Source organism: Chrysochloris asiatica, unplaced genomic scaffold (assembly GCF_000296735.1).
Source record: "Chrysochloris asiatica unplaced genomic scaffold, ChrAsi1.0 scaffold00019, whole genome shotgun sequence".
NCBI lineage: Eukaryota > Metazoa > Chordata > Mammalia > Afrosoricida > Chrysochloridae > Chrysochloris > Chrysochloris asiatica.
Window position 1 is genome coordinate 117,822 of NW_006408537.1, and position 24,469 is coordinate 142,290.

Below are 24,469 nucleotides of genomic sequence, written 5' to 3' on the forward strand. Positions count from 1 at the left end.
CTGACTCCATGGCACACCATCACCACCACTAACAATTTGAGATGTGGGGCCTTCCAAATACTTCATTAGTAGGTATGACACTTTTTTAAAAATCTTTTATTGTGAATTGAGTGATAGTATACATGGGAGAACATCAGTTTGCATTCATTCATTCTACCGTATTTCCTTTCATTGCAATGATTACAATCTTCTCCATGCATCATCATTCAATAGTATTTGCTTCCTAAACCCTCTTTGCTTGTTTTTGGGTTTTTTTTAAGTTTTTATTGTGAATTGAGTGAAAGTTTACAGGGCAGATCATCAGTTTTACATTCAACAAATCATATACTTTGTTTCATTACAATGATTACAATCCCTTCCATATTCCATCAGTTGACAGTATTTCTCTCTATTCACTTTACCTTTATTAAAAAAAAAAAAAAAAAGAAAGAAAGAAAACACACTCGGGCATATGTTATAATTTACACCACCAAAGGGCACATTCTGTAAGTCTGCCTCCTAGCCCCCAGCTCTCAGTCCCTCTCTTTCCATTAATCTAGAGTCCTCAGCTGCTCCCTCTCTCCATGTCCCCCTCTCTGCCTCCATCTCTGTTGTCGCTGTTTCTCTGGATAAGGTTCCACATACTGCGTGTGCTCTTCTCCTGTTTCTGGACTGTAAGATTAACTACTCCCCTCTTTTTGCTAAAGAAGTTCTACTTTTACAATTGTGACAGTTGCAATTCGTCATGATAACAATTACTCACTATTGAATGATAATAATCTTTTCCCCATCTCTTCTTACCAGACCCATCTAGACAAGATGAAAACTATTCAATGAGGACTCTATTCCCACCCCAACCCACCCCCACATTCTCAAACTAAACTCTCTCTTGAAACCTTGTAAGCCAGTCACATCATGCCTTTATCATTCCCTCATTTTAGGTAGCCAATGTCTAAGTTGCCCATCCTTATCTACCCTGTAAGTATGTATGATATTTACATACATAATCTTTTGCATGGCTATCAGGTGGTCATTCTGAGTAGTAGCATTTGTCACAAATTTCATACAGCATTTCATAGTGCCTATGATAATCATCATCATCATCATAGGCACTATCAAATGCTGTTATTGTTTTTTTTTTTTAACAAATGTCATTATTCAGAATAGCCACCTGACAATCACACAAAGGATTATGTGCATAAATTATTTATGCTAATGAAGACTTTGATTCTAACAGTCCTAATACAGAGCTGTGTGATAATCACTGGACTGGTAAGTACAACATAAGTGGTTCAGACCTACCAGTTGCTCCTTGGAAATCTATACCAGGAACTGACTTGACAGCACTTAACAACAACAATAACAAAGATTATCATACTGAACATAAGTAGTGCTGATCTAATTAGCAAAGTTAAACTAATCAAACATCCTATGTTATTTTCTAGCCAGCTAAAATTTCCAGAAAATAAATTCAAAATGGGAAGGGTATTTGAAACTATTTGGCCTTTTAGAAGACCTATTTGATATTTTATTCTACTCCTGGTGAAGCATTTATCCAGGTGCAGCAGGAGATATTACCAACTGCAAAGACTTCTCCTTCTTAGACTATAAAAAAAAAATCAAGGTCTACTCTATTATCCAATAAAATTTTACATGAAGAACTTAGGAACTTCTGTTGGGCTTCTATGCTATCAGCAAAATTATCAGTTACCTGGAGTTTCACTGTTGTTGTTAAGTACCATAGAGTCTATTCTAACTCATAGCAACCCTGTATATGTTTCTAAGGAGTGGCTGATGGATTTGAACTGCTGACCATGTGGTTCAACATCCAGTGCTGACCCTATACCACCACATCAGACACAGTACCAGATAAATTGGGAATATATTTAAGTTCAGCAACACCAACAAGGGGTAGGAGGTCTCAAAGAAATGATCATCCATCTCTGAGTCTGTAACTAATAACTGAAGAGGATGCCATGGTTTCATGGCTACCCTGAAAGTGATATAAAAGTTGATGGTAGCAGGGGTATAAAATTATGATTCTGTATGGGAGATGTTAATGGATATGAATTCATAAGCTCAAATTTTGGAATTTGATGGCAAATTTAACAGTCAGACAGGGTACTGTTTGAGCAAGCTTCACAAAGCATTTCCATTACAGGCTTCAGTGGGGGGTTACAAATAGCAACAGGAGCAGATCTAAGAAGTACTTCATAAAACAGGAAAATAGCCCCCAAAATAAGTGAAAACAACTAAACAAATTAGGGGAGCATGGTAACTCCATATGATAAACACTGGATGCTGTAGAAGAAAGATGCAACTTTCTGCTGCTGTGAAGATTTTAAAAGCCTTGGATACCCTATACAGGGTCAGTCACTATGAGTCAGAATTAACTTGACAGCACTTATGAACAAGTAAATTACAGTGATAACACTGTGTACAGTGATAACACAGTGATTTTCACAAAAAAGAGAATAATTGAGGATACTAGAACTATTTTCAAGTAAAGTGCAATAAAGGAGTAAAATACTAAGAGCAAAAAGGTAGAGGAAAATTTCAACAAACAAAAGTTTCTAAGTCAGTTAATGACCTAGTATTAATTAGTATTAAAGGCAAGGAGTTTAGGTTCACAGTGAAAGAACAAAATGTTAAAGCAAGGCATAATATTGCCAATCTGCCACTAGTCCAATCACAATAGTAGCAGTAACAATTAACAGGAAGCAAAGACTAATTGTTTGAGAACTTGTATTGTGTTCTTGGTCCATGTCTTTACCTCTGTTGCATTCATCTGCTTCTAAGCGCTAAGACACCTGAATTTCAGTTTGAGTCCCCCAGTAGGTCGACCAGTCCTATCAAGAGCTGCAGTCTTCGTTAATCAGGAAAGGTGAAATCAAATCTTAACTCTCTGTAATTAAGTAGCACTTGGGTTAGTATGGAGAACTTCATATAGTCCTTTCCAATGAGGCTGCAAAAATTATTTTAGCTTATATCTTCTTTTTAATACGTGGTTGCCCTTAAACAACATCAGACCAATTTTGTGATTAGAGTTTTCAGTTTTCAAAGATCCCTTTAACCTGAAAAACATTCTTTAGTTTTTTAAATTAAAGATTGATAATATTTGACAATACAAGAATGGTTATACGCAACCTAAGGGTTTTGAAGAACTGCTTCTCTCTTCATAGTTGGTTTTGAAGAACTACTCCCTCATAGTCATTTCAGTATTTGGTTCCTGGAATATATGGACAGAAAAATTTTTAAATATTCTGAACATATATAGTTAAAATTTATATTATAATATCTACTAATCTTATTGTTGTTGTTAAGTGCTATTGAGTTGGTTCCTATTCATAGTGGCTGTGTATAGGGTTTCAGAGGAGCAGCTGATGAGTTTGAACCACCAACCTCGTGGTTCAAACTGACCTTGCAATCCAGTGCATTATCCTGCAGTGTCACACCAGAAATCCACCAATCCTATTAGAGGTACAAAATTGAAATTAAATGATTACAACATTGAAAAATTATTGCATCATTGAAATACCAATTTGGACTTTGAGGGAAAGAAAAGAAAATGGTTTCTAATATCTAGGCAATACAACATTGAATATCAGGATTATTCTCTAGAAAATCTTATAGTAGTTCTTTTACTTTACTCAATTCAATGTAGTGAATTTTGTTTCCATGCAATTCTGGTTCAATAGGAGACTGAAAACCTCATCTGCTTTTTCATAAATTCCTAGAAATTTTAATTTATGCCAATGGTATCTACATTTGAAATATCATAGTCCTCTGCATAAACACTATACAAGATCTCTATGAATCATAACTGTCTTGACAGCACATAACAACAACAACAACTGCATAAATCTGATATGGTTTACTTTTGTTAGAAATATTTTGGGTAAGGGTTTTCAGTAAATCAGCAAGGCAAAATTTATCTGCAGATAACGAAACTAAAATGGTTATGATAAACTTATAATAATAATACTTTTTAAAAGTAAAAGACTTCATAGGATTCGATTATAAAAGTAATTCAAAGCTAAATTATATGAACTGAACTGTTGCCTTACAAAATATGTCACATTGGCCAGGTAATGATTCTCTATGGTATGGAAGTTAGATTATGATGTAGTATGAAAATTATGTTAATGTAGCAATATCCAGGATGTGATATGATGTAATCAGCCTACAAGTTGTAAACGGATAAGGCTGAAATGCAACATCCTTAATCAGATCACAACCCTGATCTGACACAGGGGAGTTTCACTGGAGTATGGCCTACATCATCTTTTATCTTTATTTTTATTGTTAGGTGCTGTCCAGCTGTTTCCAATTCACAGAGACCCAATGCACAACAGGATGAAGCACTGCCCAGTTCTGTACCATCTTCACAATTGTTATGTTTGAGCCCACTGCTGCTGCCACTGTGTCAATCTATCTCACTGGGAGCTTCCTCTTTCTCACTAACCCTCCACTTTACCAAACATGTTCTTCTCCAGGGACTGGTCTCTCCTACCTTCATATGTCTGAAATATGAAAGACAAAGTCTGCCATCCTGGCTTCAAAGGAGCATTGTGGCTGCACTTCTTACAACAAAGATGTTTGTCCTTCTGGCAGTCCATGGCACTCTCAATAGTCTTCTCCAATACCACAAATGCATCAATTTTTCTAAACTTTTCCTATTTATTGTCCAACTTTCACATGTAGATGAGGCTACAGAAAATACCATGGCTTGTGTCTGGTGCACCTTAGTCCTCAAACTGATAACTTCGCTCTTAAACATTTTAATGAGGTCCTGTGCAGCAGATTTGCCTAAAGCAATATGGTATTTGATTTCTTGACTGCAACTTATAGGAGTGTTGGATGTAGATCCAAGCAAAATGAAGTCTTGGATAACTTTAATTTTCTCTCTGTTTATAATAATGTTATTTATTGGTCCAGTTTTTAGCATTTTTCTCTACTTTACATTGAAGACTCTATAGTCTTTGAGCTTTATCAATATTTTGAGGCATCTTTGCTTCCAGCAAGCAAGGTTTTATCATTTGCAAATTGCAGGTTGCTAATGAGTCTTCCTCCAATCTTTTTTTTTTTTTTTTTTGGCTTTAATGAACAGAAATTTATTTTTTCACAGTTTAGAAAGATACAAGTCTGAATCCAGGTTTCCAATTACAGAGGAAGACTTTCTCTCTTATTTGTCTCAGTATCTCTAGCATGCTTCTTGGCATTCTTTGGTTCCTTGTATTTTCCCCCTTTAGTGCTAATTTCTGTGCCTAATCTGCTCCTTTCATATTTCAAAAGTGAGTAGGTTTTGGTGCTGTAAGTTAATGCACCGGACTGCAAAGTTGCTTTGAACCTTAAGGTCGGTGGTTTAAAACAACACTAATAAAGGAGCTATGGTAGCATAGTGTTTACATGGCTAACTTCAAGGTCAGCAGTTCCAAACTACCAGCTGTTCCACACTTCCTTCAGTCTTGATGCCATGTTCTTCTTCATATCAATCATCTTCTTGGATTATTTGCTCAGTGTACAGATTGAATAAGTATGATGAAAGAATACAATCTTGGTACATACCTTTCCTGATTTTAAACCATTTAGTATCCCCTTGCTCTGGTCAAACCAATGCCTCTTGGTCTCTGTACAGGTTCCTCACAAGCACAATAGAGTATTCTTGAATCCCAGTCTTTACAATGCTATCCGTACTTCATTATGATCCACACAGTCAAAAGCCTTTGCATAGTCAATAAAGTACAAGTAAATATCTTTCTGGTATTTTCTGTTTGTAACTAATATCCTTATGACATAAGCAATGATGTTCCATGTCCTCTTTTGACTCCAACTTTAATTTCTGGCAGTTCTCTGTCCATGTTCTGTTGTAGCCATTTATGAAGTATCTTTAGCAAAATTTAACTTGCGTGTGATATTAATGATATCATTTGATGATTTTTGCATTCTGTTGTGTCACTTCTTTTTGGAATAGGCACACATATGGATCTCTTTCACTCAGTTGGTCTTCCAAATTTCTTGGCATAGATGAGTGATTGCCTCCAGTGCTGGATCAGTTTGTTGAATTATTTCAATTTGCATCCCACCAGTTCCTGTAGCATTATTTTCACCAATGTCTTCAGTACAGCTTGAACTTCTTTTACTACCATTAGTACTTGATCAAATGCTTCCTCTTGAAGTCCTGGAACAGTGACAATTTATTTTTGGCACAGTGACTCTATGTATACTTTCCATCTTCTTTTGATATTTTCTGCATCATTCAATATTTTGACCATAGAATCCTCCAATTTTACATTATAGAGGCATAGATTTTTCTTCAATTCTTTCAGTTGCAGAAATGCTGAGTGTGGTCTTGCCTTTTGGTTTTCTAACTTCAGATCTTTGCACATTTTATTATAATACTTGACTTTGTCTTCTCAAGCTGCCCTTTAAATTTTTGTGTTCAGCTCTTTTCTGCATTTCTTCCATTTGCTTTAGCAGCTCTACACTTGTGAGCAAGTTTCAGAGTCATTTTGGCATCCATCTGGTCTTTTCTTCCTTTCTTGTGTTTTAATGACCTTCTGCTTTTTTCCAATATGACGTTCTTGATGTCATCCCATCACTCTTCTGGTCTTTGGTCATTAGTGTCTAGCGCATCAAATCTACCCTTCAGATGATCTCTAAATTCAGGTGGAATATGTTCAATGTCATATTTTGTCTGTCATGGATTTGTTTTCATTTTCTTCAGCTACAGTCTGAACTTGCATGTGAGCAATTAATGGCCTGCTCCCAAGTTTGCCACTGGCCTTGCTTTGGCTGATGATGCTGAGATTTTTATCATCTCCTTCCAATGACATAGTGAATTTGATTCCTGTGTTTTCCATTTGTTGAGACTCATCTATATAGTCACATTTTTGTTGTTTAAAAAAATGTGTTTGCAATGAATAACGCATTGATCTTGCAAAATTCTATCATGTGATCTCCAGCATCATATCTATCATTAAGGCCATATTTTCCAATTACTAATCCTTCCTCTTTGCTTCCAAACTTTGCACAAAAGTTGCCAATAACTATTTATATCTTGGTTGCATATTTGATCAATATCAGACTGAATAAGTTGGCAAAATTCTTCAATTTTATTACGTCTAACATTAGTGACTAGTGTGAAAATTTGAATAACAACATTAGCAGGTCTTCCTTGTTGTTTTTGTTTCATCGTTAAATACTCTCAAGTTAGTTCTAACTCATAAGAACCCTATATAATGTTTCTAAGGAGTGGCCAGTGACTTTGAACTACCAACCTTTGTTTCAGCAGTCCAGTTCTTCTCCTATAATGCCACACCAGGACTTGTGGGCAGGTGCATAGGAAAAGCATTGTACTTTAAGATAGATCTTGAAATAATCTTTTTGATAATGAATGTGATACTATTCCTCTTCAAATTGTCATTCCTGACATAGTAAACTATATGATGGTCAGATTCAAATGGACCTTAACCAATTCATTTCAGTTCACTAATGTCTAAGATACTGATATTATGCATCCCTTTTAAGTTTTGACAACTTCCAATTTTCTTAGAGTCATACTTCATACATTTTATGTTCTAATAATTAATGATGTTTATGACTGTTTCTCCTCATTCTGTGTTGTGCTCCATCAGCACATGAAACTCCTAAAAGCTTTGCTACATTCACATACTCACGGTCAACTGTACTTTGAGAAGTCAGGTCTTCCCCAATCATATTTTGAATGCTTTCCAACCTGATGGGCTCATCTTCTGGTTTTTATCTGACAATGTTCTGCTGCTATTCATAAGATTTTCAGTGGCTGAACATTCAGAAGTAGTCTGTCTCTCCTTCTTCCCAGTCTGTCTTTCCTTCTTCCCAGTCTGTCTTAGTCTGGAAGCTCATCTGAAACATGGTTTAACCAAGTGTGACCCTGCTGGTATTTAAAATACTGGTGGCATCACAGCAACAGGCAAGTCACCATAGTATGACAAATTTGCAGAGAATTGTTTGTCTTTTATTTTACAAGAGGTTAAATGAGAGAAAATAGAGCAAAGAAGAAAGGACCTCCTAACACTTAAAAAAAAGAGTACAGAGTGAAGTTCCTTTTTCAGACCTGGTGTCCCTGTGCTGAGAACCTCCTAGATTCAAGTGAAGTTTGATTTCAAGACACATAGAAATATCCAAGTAATACCAAACCCACAGATATTGACAGGAAACAAGAACTTTTCACCATAGTTGAAAAGAAAGCCAAAATCCAGAGCTGACACTCTGGATTTGATCTTCAACTCTCCTGACCTGTGAGGATGTAAATTTTTTGTTTGTTAAAGCCATCCATTTATGGTATTTCTAGTATAGCGTTAGATAGCAAAGACAGAACTTAAAATCATTTGTCCTTTTTCAGTACATTTTTCAAATATACCAATTTATATCAAATTTTCTACAAAAGTTTCCCATAGTAACTACCAGAAGCCCCTGGCACACTAAGTAGTTGATCTAAAACTCAAAAAACTGACTCATGAGAAGGAAAAACCCTACCAATTACTAGTCACAACTTCCTGAGAAAAGACAAAATTTAGGAACAAAACAAAACAGAAAAATCACCTCAAAAACCAGGTTTATAAAAATCATACAAGATAAGCATATTGTTGTTAAGTGCCATCAAGTAGTTTTAGACACCTAGTGACTCTGTATAGGGTTTCCAAGGAGTGGCTGGTGAGTTTGAACCATCTACCTCATGGCTCATACCAAACTTGCAATCTTGTGCTTATCCTACAGCACCTTACCAGGACTCCAGATAAGCATATTGGGCATTGTTTTATAATATAATTCATTTTGACATCTAGAAACATAGTCTATTATTTTAAATATATGAATCTCTCTAAGTAAAAAGTGGAGTCCTGGTATGGTGCTGCAGGTTAATGCACTGGACTATAAAGTTGACTTGAACCATAAGGCTGGTGGTTCAAGCTCACCAACAGCTCCTTGTAAAACTTACATAGAATCACTATGAGTTGGAACCAACTTGATGGCACTTAACAACAACAATAATTGGAAAGTGAGAGCATGATGACTATAGAATAACTGTAAACTACAAGGTCAGTGATTCCAACCCAACAGCCACTATATAGGAGAAAAGCTGACACTTCCTGTTCCCACAATGACTTAGAGTCTCAGAAACTGTATACAGTGTCACTATGAGTTGTAATCTACTTGATGGCTCTTCACAACAACAAAAACAACAATTGGAAATTACTTAAAAGGAGTTACAGATGTAACAAATTATTGTTAGAATCTTCAAACAAAAATCCAAATCCAAACAATAAAAAATCAGTATCTAACTGAGGTGATTTAATTTGATGCCCATAGATTTTAACTTATGGTGACAGTTTCCAAAGCACTGCAAACTGGTCAGTGGTTCCCAAATGAGTCCTTGGTGAGTGCATTCTGACATTGCACTGTACTGGGGTCATAATGCTTAAACACGCAAGCAGCATGTGTGTACCTGAGGAGGACCCATCATAATCTATAGATGGGGGACTTCCCTCCTTACTAAGTAACAGTACATTTCCCTTATCTGATGGGCATCAGAGCCAGTGTAGTCCCTTAATTAGTAAAGGAGATTCAGCTGTACTGACAAGTATTGGCCACTAGATGTCAGTCCTGTCAAGCCTAATTCAGTTTGCTGTGCCTCCTAGAAAGTAAGCGAAAAATGAAAACAGAAAGAGACTTTACAATAAATCTTGGTTTGGGAGAGCCACCAAATGCAACAGCATAGAGGCTTGGGATTTGAGAGTGATTACTTCAGACAGCCTCTGAGAGCCAAGGAGACAGTATGGGTGCAAAGGACTCAAATTCTATACTGTAAGCTTTGGGTTCAGCAACTCTCTGACACAGTCAGAAATAAAATGCCTTCAAATGCTACACTGAAGACACCAAAGAAATGTCCTAGAGTAAAAACACACATTCAGTTCAAATAAAGACAAGAAGATCTACTGAAAAATCTAGAAAATGATCTGGATCAAGAAAATGTCCAAAATCTCAAAGTAAAAATGTCTCCTCCAAGGAACAACAAAGAAAGAGCCATCCTAACAGGATGAAGGCAGGAGTTAACATTATGATTGGTAGGAAAGCAATCAAAGAAATTAAAGGCAGGATATCTCAAAGTGGAGATTTTCCCAGGATTGGTGGAAATATATATGTAGGATTATTTGATTGGTTGTTCCTATTGCTAAGTACTGTCGAGCTTATTCTGACTCACAAAAGTCATGTATTAGGTTTTCAAAAAGCGACTGGTAGGTTAGAACCACTGACATTGTGGTTAGTAGGCCAGTGCTTATCCTATAGCGCCACACCAGGACTTGGGTACATCAATGTATGCATACATGCTTTTCAGATGGTTACATATGAGGCTTACAAGATGTTCAAAGGACATGTTTTTCTGGGAACATGCTATCAAAACTGCTTTCTAAAGCACTCCTTTTCCTAGGGGTCTAATGTAAAGGAGAATTTTTGCTAATGATGCATGTCAGTACTCTCTTGGAAAAGGCTGTGACACCTATATCTGCTTGACCACAGAGAAAAATATTTTCTTTAGGGAATATATATTTTTGTTCTTGTTATTGTTAAGTGCTATTGAGTCATTCTGACTCAGTGACCCTGTACAGGGTTTCCAAGGAACACCTGGTGAGTTTGAACTGCCAACTTTGTGATTCAAACTGACCTTCTGGTCGAATGCTTATGCTACTGTACCTTTAAATCAGTACATAGGCTAACATCTATAGGGTTAAATAGAAAAGAAAATGAATTCAGTCTTTAGCATTAGATCAGTCATTTTACTTCAGTCCCAAGGCCTCAAATTATAGAGTACTGGCACTGTGGGTTAATGCACTGGACTGCAAAGTCATTTTGAACTGCAAGGTTGGAAGTTCAAGTTCACCAGCTGCTTCTTGGAAACCCTATATGCTATGGGTCAGAACCAACTCTGTGGCACTTAACAAGAACAACAACTTAGCAACTGGAGTGCCAGTGTGGCACTGTAGGATAAACACTGGACTGCAAGCACTTGACTGCAGTGTTGGTTTGAACCACAGGGTTGGTAGTTCAAAATCAACAACTTCTCCTTGGAAACCCTACACAGGGTCGCTATGAGTCAGAATCAACTCGACAGTACTTAACAACAACAACAACCACTCAGTATGTGGAGTCCTGGTGTGGGTGCTGTAAGATAAACACTGGACCACAAGGTCAGTTTGAAACTCAAGATTGGCAATTCAAACTCACCAGCCACTCCTTCGAAACACAATAAAGGGTCGCTATGAGTCAGAATGAACTTGACAGCCTTAAACAACAACAACAACAACTCAGTAACTGGAGTCCTGGTGTGGTGCTCTAGGATAAGCACTAAACTGCAAGGTCAGTTTGAACCATAAAACGGGCAATTCAAACTCACCAACTGCTCTTTGGAAACAAGATTGCTATGAGTTGAAACTGACTTGATGGCACTTAACAACAACTCAGTAACTGGAGTCCTGATGTGGCATTGTAGGATAAACACTGGACTACAAGGTCAGTTTGAACTGCAAGGTCAGCAGTTAAAACCCACCAGTCACTTGGGTTTCTATATGAACATACTCAACAGCACTCAGCAACAACAATAGCAACAACTCAATAGCTGAGGAGCACGATGGCATAGAGGTTACACTTTGGGCTGCTCACCACAAAGCCAGTAATTGAAATCCATGCAGCTGTCTGCTCCTGTAAACATGTATACCCTTGGAAACCCTAAATAGGGTTGCTATGAGTAGGAAATGGCTTGATAGAACTACTCTACCTACTGGGTCTACATTTATTGACCTCTGAATGTCTGTACATGAGGAAGTACACTAGTCTAGTATTCACAAATCTCAAATTCTAGGTTGTTTTTGCATCGATTTTCTACTGTGAAGCTGAGTATCTAGCTTTGCTTCTTCACATCTCATTTGTTCTTTATCTTGAAAGGAACAAATCCTAAAAAGGAACACTGGTGTCGCAACGTCAGCAGTTCAAATCTACCAGCCTCTCTGTAGGAGAAAGATATGGCTTTATGCTCCCATAAATATTTACAGACTCAGAAACCGTCTACAGGGTCACTATGAGTCAGAGCTGATTTGACGGCACACAACCACCACCTCAAATACCACCCTCAATGATTAAACTATGCTACATAAATTGTCTGCTCCTGGTGTGGCACTGTTGAATAAGCACTGAACTGCTGCCAAAAGGTCAGTGGTACAAACCCACTAACCAATCCTCATAAAATTTATACAGGGTTGCTATTGACTCTGAGTCCGAACCAACTCTACGGCACTTAACAACAACAATATGGGGAGAACAACTGAGTCAAAACACACGAAAAGTTTACAGAACTGTTGCTTCATAAATGAACTACACTGTGATACAGACGGGAGAATAGGTTGTTACCCACATAATGTGATTTATAAAACTTCTCTCTAAGTCAAAAATATCCACTGTTCAAATACCTTAGCTCCAGATTGTTCACATTTCTCACAGTTGTAAGTCCCTTTGCCCTCACACTAAGATCAATAGTATTAGACATTTTATTACAAATAAGTTTGCCAGTTGAATCTTTAATTCTCTGAGTAGAGTCTTGAGTGAATGAGACACAGGTTACAGGTGTTTTTATGGAAAACTCAGTATCATGGTCAATTGCCTGCCATGGAGAATTCTACACAATCTGGAAGGGATGAACACTGAGGGCTAGCACTAAGGGGAAACGTGGGTAGCCATGACAGTTTTTCTAACTTAACCATTTCCTTCAGAGTTCATATTAACAGTAATTTCAGTTTCGGATACAAGTCCTTGAGGATGGTATCACCTGACACAATTCTTAGGTCTCAATATAATTATTAATACTAGTTGCTGTTCACCAAATTTCAACTAATGGAGATCCCAAGTGTGTCAGAGTAGAATTGTGCTCATGGGGTTTTCAATGGCTGATTTTTTCAAAAGTAGATTACCATATCTTTCTTTTGAGGCACCTCTGGATAAATTTAAACCACCAACCTTTCATTTAGCAGCTAAGTGTGTTGACTGATTGCATCACCTGAGAACTTTGCAAATTATTTATAGAGACCCTCTTCTATCTCAAAGGTGCTCAGCTTTGGACATAAATTATATGGTCATCTTTATTATAATCAGTATGAAAAAAATTTTAAAGGGGGTATATGATGAACATAGATTTATCTTCAGCAAATAAGTATTCCATCATCCAAGCTCTAGTTTCCTTCCCTCTCACCAATTTCTGGTGACTTATTCCCTTATGAAAATCCAAAAGAAACACAATCCTATGCTGCACACAAAGTAATTTCTTATGGAATTTAGAAATTACTGAACGGTACCTGGACCATGATATCATATGGCTGTGAAGATATAGTGAGCAAAAGAGGATGTTTCTTATACTGGGCTTGGAGTAAGTCTCCCATGCACACTTACTCCCCACCAGGAAGTCAGAACAACTCAAGAGTAACAACTTTCCTTTATACATCACCATGTTGATTTCATCACTCAATAAACATCTTTTAGTGAATGAAAGAGACTTGGTCACTTATTTTCATTCCAGTTTTACTTAAAAAAAAAAAAACTTTGTTCAGAAAATCATAAGGATTTTAAAAAAATATAACCATTATGAAAATTTAAAAAATATATAGCACTCAGTGTAATAAAATACTGCATTTATTATTCAGACAAGTGAGGCAGATTTCTGACAGTTTACATGTGAAAATTTAGCATGATCCAAACTTAAATATATATTTTGCATATCTTTCAATGTCTGTAACAGACACTGATTTAGAAACTTAAAAAAATAAAAATTACAAATCCGCCACAGAAATGCATGAGCATTTCATTTCCCTTGAAAGATATTGGAATTCTTCTGGGGTCAAATCTTCAATACTCCTTCTCATTGCCATAAAGTATGCACTCCTGCATGTATGTTTGTGATGTCTGCACCTGAATTATCTCCCATGTTGTCTGCTGCACTTTCAAGGTTAACAGAATTGATTCATTTTGGCTCATTTAGACTGTCATAGATTGAATTGTGTACCCCCTCAACAATAACAACACACACACACGTGTGTGTATCAACTTGGCTGGCCCATGATTTTCAGTGGTTTGGAAGTTATGTGATGATGCAATGTAGCAATTATGTGATGATTTTCCATGTTGTGATCTGATCTGATTTTTTTTTTTAAAAAAAAAAGAGGATTGAGGATGAGCTACAATACCATGAATCCCATCACAACTGTGACCTAATCTGACAAAGGGGGAGTTTACCTGATGTTAAGGTTAATGTTTTGTGTCAGCTTGACCCCACCAGGATTCTCCGTGGTTTGGCCATTAAAACATGGTGATAGCTCATAATGTGATTTGATGTGATAAATCAATTAGAGGATTAAGGTTGGGATATTCCTGTTGTCATTTTTATGTGCCATCTACTCAGTTTTGAGGCATACCAATCCTTCGTAAAGCAAAATAAAACACTGCCTGATGCAGTGCCCACCTTGTTACGCTGGAACCCATTGCTGCTGCCACTAATCCAATCCATCTCATTGGGGGGGGAGGGGGTGTCTTCATCTTGTTGGCTGACCCTCAACTTTACAAAGCATGATGTCCTTCTCTAGGGAATGGTCCCTACTGAAAATATGTGTGAAGTATGAGGGATGACGTCTCGCCATCCTGGTTTCTAAGGGGCATTCTCGTGGTACTTCTTCCAACACAGATTTGTGTGTCCTTCTGACAGTCTATGATATTTTTAATATACTTTTAAAACGCCATAACTCAAATGTATCAGTTCTGCTATGGTCTTCCTTATTTATTATCCAAGTTTCACATGCACATGAAATGATTGAAAGCATTATGGCTTGGGTCAGGCACAGCTTAGGCCACAAATTGACATCTTTGCTCTTGACGTCTTTAAATAATCCAATACTTTAAAGAGGTCTTCTTCAACATATGGAGGTGAGGCAAAAATTATCCACACTCCAATTATATAAAAATGCCCATCCAAGTCCACAGCTGATGACAACATTGAACGAGCACAAGAAATGATTCTAATAGTTGAGTGACAGTGGATTATGTGGCAAACCATTTGCATATCAGCCATGGCTCTGCCTATGAGACAATCTACTAGAGAATTGGATTTCAAAAAGTTTGTGAGAGATGGGTACAGAAACAACTCATGCAGGAGCATAAACAAAAACACTTGGTTATCTGCAAGCAAAATTTGAACTAATACTCAAAGGAAAGTAAAAGTTTCTTTAAAAAAATTGTTACTGGTGACGGGACGAGACATGAATTCATCACTACGAGCCTGAGACTAAACAGAAGAGCTTGGAATGGAAACATCCTCAATAATCAATGACCAAGAAAAAGTTCAAAATCAACCATCAGCTGGAAAATTGATGCTTATAGTTTTCTGGGATTTTCAAGGGCCAATGTTGGACCACCATCAGGAAAAAGGTTCAACAATCACCAGTGTTAATTACAATGAGATGCTCACTGAAGAGCTGAGGCTTAAACTTTGAATTAAATGCAGAGGACTGCTATCCAAGAGCTTTGTGATCTTGCATGACAATGCAGGTCTGCATACCTCTGCCCACATGGTTGATTGTTGTTGTTGTTAAGTGCCTTCGAGTCGGTAGGGTCCCTACCCATAGCGACCCTGTACAGGGTTTCCGAGGGTGTAAATCTTTATGGGAGTAGAAAGCCTCATCTTTGATACTCTGTAAAAATTTCATTTTGAGTTATAAGAGCATCTTCCCTATAGTCCTGATCTTTCTCCAATGGACTTCCATTTGTTTGGTCCCCTGAAAGCAACCCTTCAAGAATAAAGATGTGCTTCTGATGAAGAAACGTAGACAGCGGCTCACAGCCCAGCCTAAGATATTTTCTTTCAGTAAGTGTATATGAAAGTTTGTTGGCAGATGGACAAGGTGTATTGAAAAGCAAGGTGATAATGTTGATAAATTATGTATTTGTATCTTTCAAAATTTGATTAAAATAAATTCGACAGTGAAAGTTTGGATAATTTTTTATTCACCCTCATATTTGCCTAATGCAACACATTGTTGGTTTCTTGCTGTTGCTTCCATGAGTGTTGATAGTGAATCCATGCAAATTGAAGTCTTTGACAACATCAATCTTTTCTCCACTTGTTGTTATGTGCCATGGTTCCAACTCACAGCAACCCTGCACAGGGTTTCCGAGGCTGTAAATCTATATGGGAGTAGAAAGCCTCATCTTTATCCCATGGAACAGCTGGTAGTTTTAAACTGCTGACCCTGAGGTTAGCAGCCCGATTCGTAACCATTACACTACCAGAGTCTCCACTTATTGGTTATTTATTGGTCCACTGCTGAGAATTTTTGTTTTCTTTACATTAAGGTGGTACCCATACTGAAGGCTGTGGTCCTTGATCTTTGCCAGTATTTTAAGTTCTCTTCATTTTCAGCAAGCAAAGATGTATCTTCTGCACATAGCAGGTTGTCAATGAGTCTTCCTCCAATACTGATACCATGTTCTTCTTCATATAATCCAGCTTCTCAGATTATTTTCTCAGCATACAGATTGAGTAAGTATGTGAAATATTAGGTTTTACAAGGTCAGCTTAAACTTTCAGATGTCCGAACATAGAACAACTGAATAACACATATTTATAACTTAGAACTGGCCCATGATACCTGGTATGGGTCTATATACTGCAGGGAGAGAAAAAAACCTTTTCATTCACTTCAGGAGACATGCATCATGCAAATGAGAATATTTTATTTTGGTATTTTCAAAAGTGTTGCAAAAGTACAGCAAATTCTCCAAATATGTTTAATATTTTACCATATCTACTTTCTTCTTCCCTTTGCCTTCTTCTTTCTATGCTTCAGTTTCTGTTTGTCTGTCTTTATGTGTATGTATGTGTGTATACACACAGACGTATCCTGTATATTTTTCTAAAAACATTTCACAGTAATTTGTAGATACAGAATTCTTTGACTTCTAAATATTTAATGTAGTTCCTAAAAACAAGAAAATCCTATGATATAAAAACCCAACCAAAGCCAATGTCATTGAGTCCTTTCCAACTCATAGCAGCCCCATCAGAGAGAGTGGTAAACTGCCTCAGTGAGTTTCTAAGGTTGTAAATATTTACAGAGGCAGAGTACCATAACTTTTTCCCATGGTGTGACTGGTGGATTTGAACTGCTGATCTCTGGTTAGCAAGTCAAACACTTAACCATCATACCACCAGGTCTCTTCTATCCTATGTATCATAGTGTGCTTTTCAAAATTAGGGAGGAACTAACATTAATACAAAATTAGTATCTACTCTATAAATGTAATTCAAATTTCAGGCCCTAGTTTCTTTCAAGTTCAAAATTCATGGGCTTTCACACATTACATTTGGTGATTAAGGCTCCTTCCCAAAACACAAACTCAATGCCATCAAGTTGATTCTGACTCATAGCAAACCAGGATAAGTTTTCTGAGGCTGCAAATCTTTACTGAAGCTGAAAGCCTTGTCTTTCTCCCTTGGAGCAAGACATGGGTTTGAATTGCCTACCTGTGGTCAGCGGTCCAGTGCTAAAGGTTACAGCACCACCAGGGCTCCTAAGGCCCCCTTGTTGTTCTGACTCATAGCGACTCTGTATAGGGTTTCCAAAGAGTGACTGGTGGGTTGGACCCATTGACCTTGTGGTTCACTGTCCAGTGCTGATCCTACCATGCCACGCCAGAACTCTTAAGGTTCATTGTTGTTATTGTTGCTGTTGTTAACTGCTGTCAAGTCGGTTCCGACACATAGCGACCCTATATAGAGTTTCCAAGGAGTGGCTAGTGAGCTGGAACCTCCAATGTTACAGTTCAAACCAACTTTGCACCACACCAGGACTCCTTTACTCTCCTTTATTTTAGAGTAACAATTCCTCAGAAGCTCTGTCTTTTATAAAATTTTATAATATTTTAGAAGGGCAAAGGCTATGCATCAATGTTTTATGAGTACTGACAGTCCTTTACTTGTATCTTAATTTTTGAATTCAGGACATGCACTTGTCATGAATACCAAGAAGTGATGTGTCATCCTTAGTGTGAGAACAACGTAATGAGAATATTTGAGAAATACCATCCATTTGCTTTTGGAAATTTGCTATCCAGGCACCTGCACTCCAAATAAACATTTAGCAAATATCGCCGTTACTTTGGACTTATTTAAAAAATATTCTGTCCAAATTTTATACATGTTTCTTACTTTGCTCCTCTTATTCCACACTTTTTTTTTTTTTTATAATACAATTCTAAGACTCTTTGGATCCATTTGATCTTGAAAGCATGTGCAAACCTGAGAAGTTTGATAGATTGGTAGCTAAAATGGCAGCAGAGTAGCAAAGATATAATTCATTATTAAATTTGATACTAATACTTTCTTTCACTACTAGGTCCTTCCAAGATTAAATATAAAACAATAACCTGAGTATGGATTAAATAGACAACAGAGATGTTTGATACCACAATCCTCACTTTAATGATAATTTTACAATTTTTCAAAATTATAAAATTTTGAAAAATTTTAACGTTTTACAAAATTTCAAAATTTTGCCTCTTTATAAGATAAAACGGAATATAGACAAAGATTTTAAACTCTTAGCACTGTCTAGTCCTGTGTTGGAAATTCTAGCTTTGTCATTTAGGGCAATAAATCTCTGGAAATGCTTTATGAACCACAAAGATTTGAGGGGCATCACAAAGCAGTAGCCAAGAATGGATTTTTGAATCAATAAGTCTGAGTTTCATTCCAATTTTCCCTTTCAATATCTGTGAACTATTAGATAAATTGTTCTCAGGAGCTCAGTTTCCTAGTTTATGAATTGGAGGATGTTTTGCCAGACTTTTGCGAAGTGTAACAAGATAAACAAAAGAAAATTTTAGTTCAGTATCTAGTAGAGACTATATTGCTAATAAATGTGGATTTTCTTCCATATTCCTTTTTATTTAGGCACACTGAACAATTTATTAAATCATTAATTTTTACCCATTCCAATGGGAGGAATTCCACTATCTAGAAATACTGGGGGGAAAAAAGATTGAAAAAAAGAGGCACAAAGAATTTTGAATAATTTTAACAATCTAGAATGTTGGACATAAACACTTCATATGCTGTACATTTTCCTGACTGTTCTAAAATTATCAAAATATCAGCACCTGGGAAGTTTTTACATGTACCTGATGCATTAAGCCAGAATATTTTGCAGAATCAATTTGACAGTCAAAAGCCTACGGATCTTGCTTGGTTCTGTGTAGAAATTCCCTCTTGGTAATTCAAGCAGTTTACTGTAATCTGAATTTAAGAATCACTGTGACAGGAGAAGTAGTGGTAATTGTACTGGGCAATCCAGGTTCTGTGAATGTAGAGCTGGTGGGTTTGGATGTAGGTCCTACATTCTCATTGCCTGCCAGGAGGCCCCTTAGGCCCTTCACAATCATTGGGAGATGGGTGATTTCCCTAGAAGACCAGGCTGCCGCAGTTTGCATCTGAGCATGACCCTTAAGATTAGTGATCCTGTTAAACTGACTCTGAAAGATGACTTTGCAATGTCCTGTTAAGAGGGAGTTCTTGATCAAATGAATAAGTGTCTATACTCAGTCAGAGACCTATACCTCCAGCAGCGATGGCAACAGGTTTGGCAGGAAATAAAAATGGACGCTAAAGAAACTCTGGTAGCATAGTGGTTACGAATCGAGCTGCTAACCTCAGGATCAGGAGTTCGAAACTACCAGCTATTCCGCAGGAGAAAGATGAGGCTTTTTGCTCCAGTAAAGATTTACAACCTCCGAAACCCTGTACAGGGTCACTATGAGTCGGAATCGACTCTATGGGACATAAAAACAACAACAACAAAAAGCATGTTAAGGATATTATGAAAATGTTAGATAACTTTAGACTAGACAGCACTTCATGGGAAAGCTGCACAACATGAACTTTCAACTTCTGAGGGCCAAATTTGGTCCTGTACCTACTGAACAAAAATCCTCGCCAGTACCTAGAAAACACCAGTCTCAGCGCAGAGACCTTAAACCAAACGGTAACCATTGAAGTACAGCTGTCAGACTTCACCATCCATCTACCCCAAATCTCTACAATGACAGAGAGAAAGTTGTTTTTTGCTGAGAAAACAAAGAACAGAATGAAGAAAGAGACAAAAAGAACAAGTCACTTGTTGCAGTTACTGAGCTATGAAGAGACAATTTGATAGATATGATAAAGATTTAATATAAGTTTTGGAAAGAGATATAATTTCTCACAATCCCAATATATCATGTATATAGTAGAAGTCAAAAAGTTGCTCAAGGAAGCCATTATGTTACTGATGTGGATGCCAAAATTCTTTAAAGACATTAGAAGATGTTGGAAAGGAGTGCTCATGTCTGGTGCCCCTGGGACAGAAAAGACTTTACTTGCTGAATCAGTAGCTACAGAAGGCAAAAGAAACATTCCTTAATGGCTCTTCAATACCTCTTGCATTGAAGTTCAGAAAAGAGTTTGAGTTTATTCTAAATGGCTTAATTTTATTCTCCAACAAATATTTATTGGTGAGATAAAGTCAATTTGTTGTTATAGAGGGACTTCTGAAGAGCATGAAGCAAGCAGAAGGGTGAAAGATGACCTGCTCATTCAAATGGAAGTCCTTTTGAAAATGATGTCCCTTCCAAAATGGTTCTGGTTTTGGCAACTACTAATTTTCCCTGGGATATTGATGAAGCTAAGTCAACATCTTGAAAAAGGAACCTCTATTCCATTCAACAAAAGCCAGGGAAGTGATATTATAGATAAGTCTATGACTTTGTTTTCTATTGATGCTACAACAGAAATACCACAGGTGGATTAACAAACAGAAACCTATTTTTTCACACAAACTGGACTATGAACCACAAGGTCAATGGTTTAAGCCTACCAGTCACTCTTCGGGTTGCTATGAGTCAGAACAACAAGGAGCCTTAGGAGCCCTGTTGGTGCTGTAGCATTAGCACTGAACTACTGACCACAGGTAGGCAATTCAAACCCACATCTTGCTCCATGGGAGAAAGATGAGGCTTTTTATTTCAGTAAAGATTTGCAGCCTTGGAAAACTTATCCTGATTTGCTATGAGTCGGAATCAACTTGATGGCATTAAATTTGGGTTTTTGGAAAAAACCTTAAACACCAAATGCAATGTGTGACATTCTACTTGATTCTGAACCTGAAAATAACTAGGGCCTGAAGTTTGAATTACATTTATAGAGTGGATAATAATTTTGTGTTAATGTTAGTTCTTCCCTAATTTTGAAAATCACACTATGATACATAGAAGGACAGAAGAGCCTGGTGGTATGATGGTTAACTGCCTGCCTGCTAACCAAAAGGTCAGTAGTTCAAATCCACCAGTCATACCATGAGAAAAAGTCATGGTCATCTGTTTCTGTAAATATTTTGTTGTTGTTGTTGTTGTCAGGTGCCATCGAGTTGGAACCGACTCATAGCAACCCCATGCACAGCAGAACGAAACAATGTCCGATCCTGGGCCAACCTCACTACTGCCGCCACACTTGACGCCATCAATGATGCCACCTGGCTGATCCATCTCATTGGGGGTCTCCCTCTTTTTCTCTGATCCTCCACCTTACCCAGCATAACAGCCTTCTCCAGCAACTGTTCCCTCTGGACAATGTGTCCAAAGTAGGAGAGACGAAGCCTAGCCATCTTGGCCTCCAAGGAGCACTCTGGTTGCACTTCTTCCAAAACAGATCTATTGGTTCTTTTGGCAGTCCATGGCACTTTCAGTATTCTTCTCCAACACCACAACTCAAAGGCATCAGTTCTTCTATGATCTTTCTTATTCACTGTCCAGCTTTCGCATCCATATGAGGCTATTGAAAATATCATGGCTTGGGTCAGGCGCACCCTAGTCCTGAAGCTGACATCTCTGCTCTTCAATACTTTAAAAAGTTCCTGTGCAGCAGATTTGCCCAATGCAATACGTCGTCTGATCTCTTGACTGCTGCTTCTGCAAGTGTTGATAGTTGATCCAAGAAGAATGAAGTCCTTGACAACTTCAATCTCTTCTCCATTGATAAGAATGCTGTTTATTGGTCCAGTGGTGAGGATTTTTGTTTTCTTTACAACCTTGGAAACCCACTGAGGCAGGTCCACTCTGTGTGATAGGATCACTGTGATGTGGAAAGAACTCAATGACATTGGGTTTGGTTGGGTTTTTATATAATAGGATTTTCTTGTTTTTAGGAACTACATTAAATATTTAGAAATCAAAGGACATTGTATCTACAACGTACTGTTAGATGATTTTAGGAAAATATATAGGATGTGTGTGTGTTCTTGTTGTTAAAGGCCATTGAGTCAGTTCCGACCCATAGTGACCCTGCATAAGGTTTCCAAGGACCAGCTTCTGAGTTTGAACTGCCAACCTTTCTGTTCAAACTGACTGTAGTCCTGTGCATTAACCCACAGCGCCACACCAGGACTCCGGTGTGTGTGTACACATATACATATGCACAAAGAAAGAGAGACAAACAGAAATTGAAACATTGAATGAGCAAGGCAAAGGGAATAAGAAAGCATATTTGGTAAAATATTAAACATATTTGGAGAGTTTGGTATACTTTTGCAACATTTTTGAAATGATATCAAAATAAAATGTCCTCATATGCATGATGCGTGTCTTCTAAACTGAATTAAAAGGCTTTTTTTCTCTCCCTACAGTGCCTACTCTTATACCAGGCTCACACAATGTTCTTTATATTGAGTAGCATAGAGATTTATCTTTGCTCATTCAATTTAACTCAGCTATAGTAAAACTGTGGCCCATGAGCCAGCTTCAAATTATAAATATGTTTTATTTACTTACTTTGTGTTCTGACATCTGAAAATTTTTAAACTTACATTGTAAAACCCAAAGATTTCACATTTTTTAAATTCCAGATTTTTTATTTATCTTCAAAACATAACAAAATTCAGCAACAGTGGGCTTGCAGAGTAATAATCTTCTACAATTGAGTAACAGGATCACATGGGTTCTAGTTTTGCATGTTCCCCAACCAAACTGAAACCATACCCACTGCTGTCTCAAGTCGATTCCAACCCACAGCAACCATGTTGGACGTGCACATAAGGCTGTAATCTTATGTTAGCAGATTGCTACATGTCTCTCCCCTCAAGTGGCTGGTGAGATCGAACTGTAGACCTTACAGTTAGCAACTGTGTGCTTAACCACTGCACCATCAGTTCTCCTTTCTCTGTCTCCAGTACTTGTTATTTTATTCCTAACTTACATAAGTCATGAATGTTAGTCACTGCACTTGTACAATCATTAGTCTGTGAGTAGAACAATGTATATCTGTAACCACATTTTTATCTACAAAAAAACACAAACATTGCCATTAATTTGATTGCAACTCATAGCAACCCTATGGGACAAAGTTGAAATTTCCCCTAGGATTTCTGAGGCTGTAAATCTTTACAAAAGTAGACTGCCTCATCTTCTGTCATGGAGCAGCTGGTGGGTTCAAACTGGTAACTTTCCATTAGCAGCCCAAAGTTTAACCCACTGTGCCATCAGGCCTCGTCTCTTTGTCTAAAGTAAGGGGGAGGTGGGGAGAAAGGCTGATGTTTCTTATTTCTGCTTACTTCACTCATTCAGATGACCTCTTTGGGCATTAAAGCTTGAGACCCTTGACTTAACCAATTGTGAGGGCCTGGACTTAGTTTTAAAGGCAGCAAGATACTTTGGCTCAAACTGAGCCCCTTCTCATTGCTGAGAATTAAAGTTAATTCCCTGTTTGAACAAGCTTGAGGGAACCTTCAATACATCAATATCTACTTGTAGTGGAGCAGTTGCTGACAAGGAAGACACTATAGGAAAGAATCATTACATAGATTTTTGTTGTTGTTGTTTTTTATTTTCTCTGACAGAAGCCAGGAGTCAAATAATAAGGTAATGAGAGAAAAAGTTTGATAGGGAGTGGGAAGATCGGAGAGGTTTATCACCTTCCTTTGGTCCTAGAATCCATACAGAATGCTGATCATAACAGTTGCTTTAATTAGCTTCAATTTCCCACAGAAAACAAGTTTTTTAAAAAAATCTTATTTCTTCAATAACAGCAAACTGCGTAACAGTTAACTCTAGATACCACACTCTGGTTTTTTAATACTATACATGTATTAGTTCATTCCTTACTCAAGCCCATGTGATAAATTCCTATCATTGTCCCATTTACAATAAGGAAACTGAGACAGAGAATGATTAAGTCATTTGCCCAAAGTTACACAAATTTTAAAAACAGGATTCTGGCACAAAGACTTTTCACTTAGTCATTCCATTCTTCCATATTCAAAAACCAAACTCATTGCCAATTAGTCGGTTCTGGCTCATAATGACCCTGTAGGACAGAGTGGTGGTGGTGGTGGTT

At 37.4% G+C, this 24,469-nt stretch overlaps 1 pseudogene; it reads left to right on the top strand.

Annotated features, from left to right (window-relative positions):
- The first annotated feature begins 19,612 nt into the window (after positions 1-19,612).
- Positions 19,613-20,785, top strand: LOC102813112 (annotated as a pseudogene).
- Positions 20,786-24,469: the final 3,684 nt, after the last annotated feature.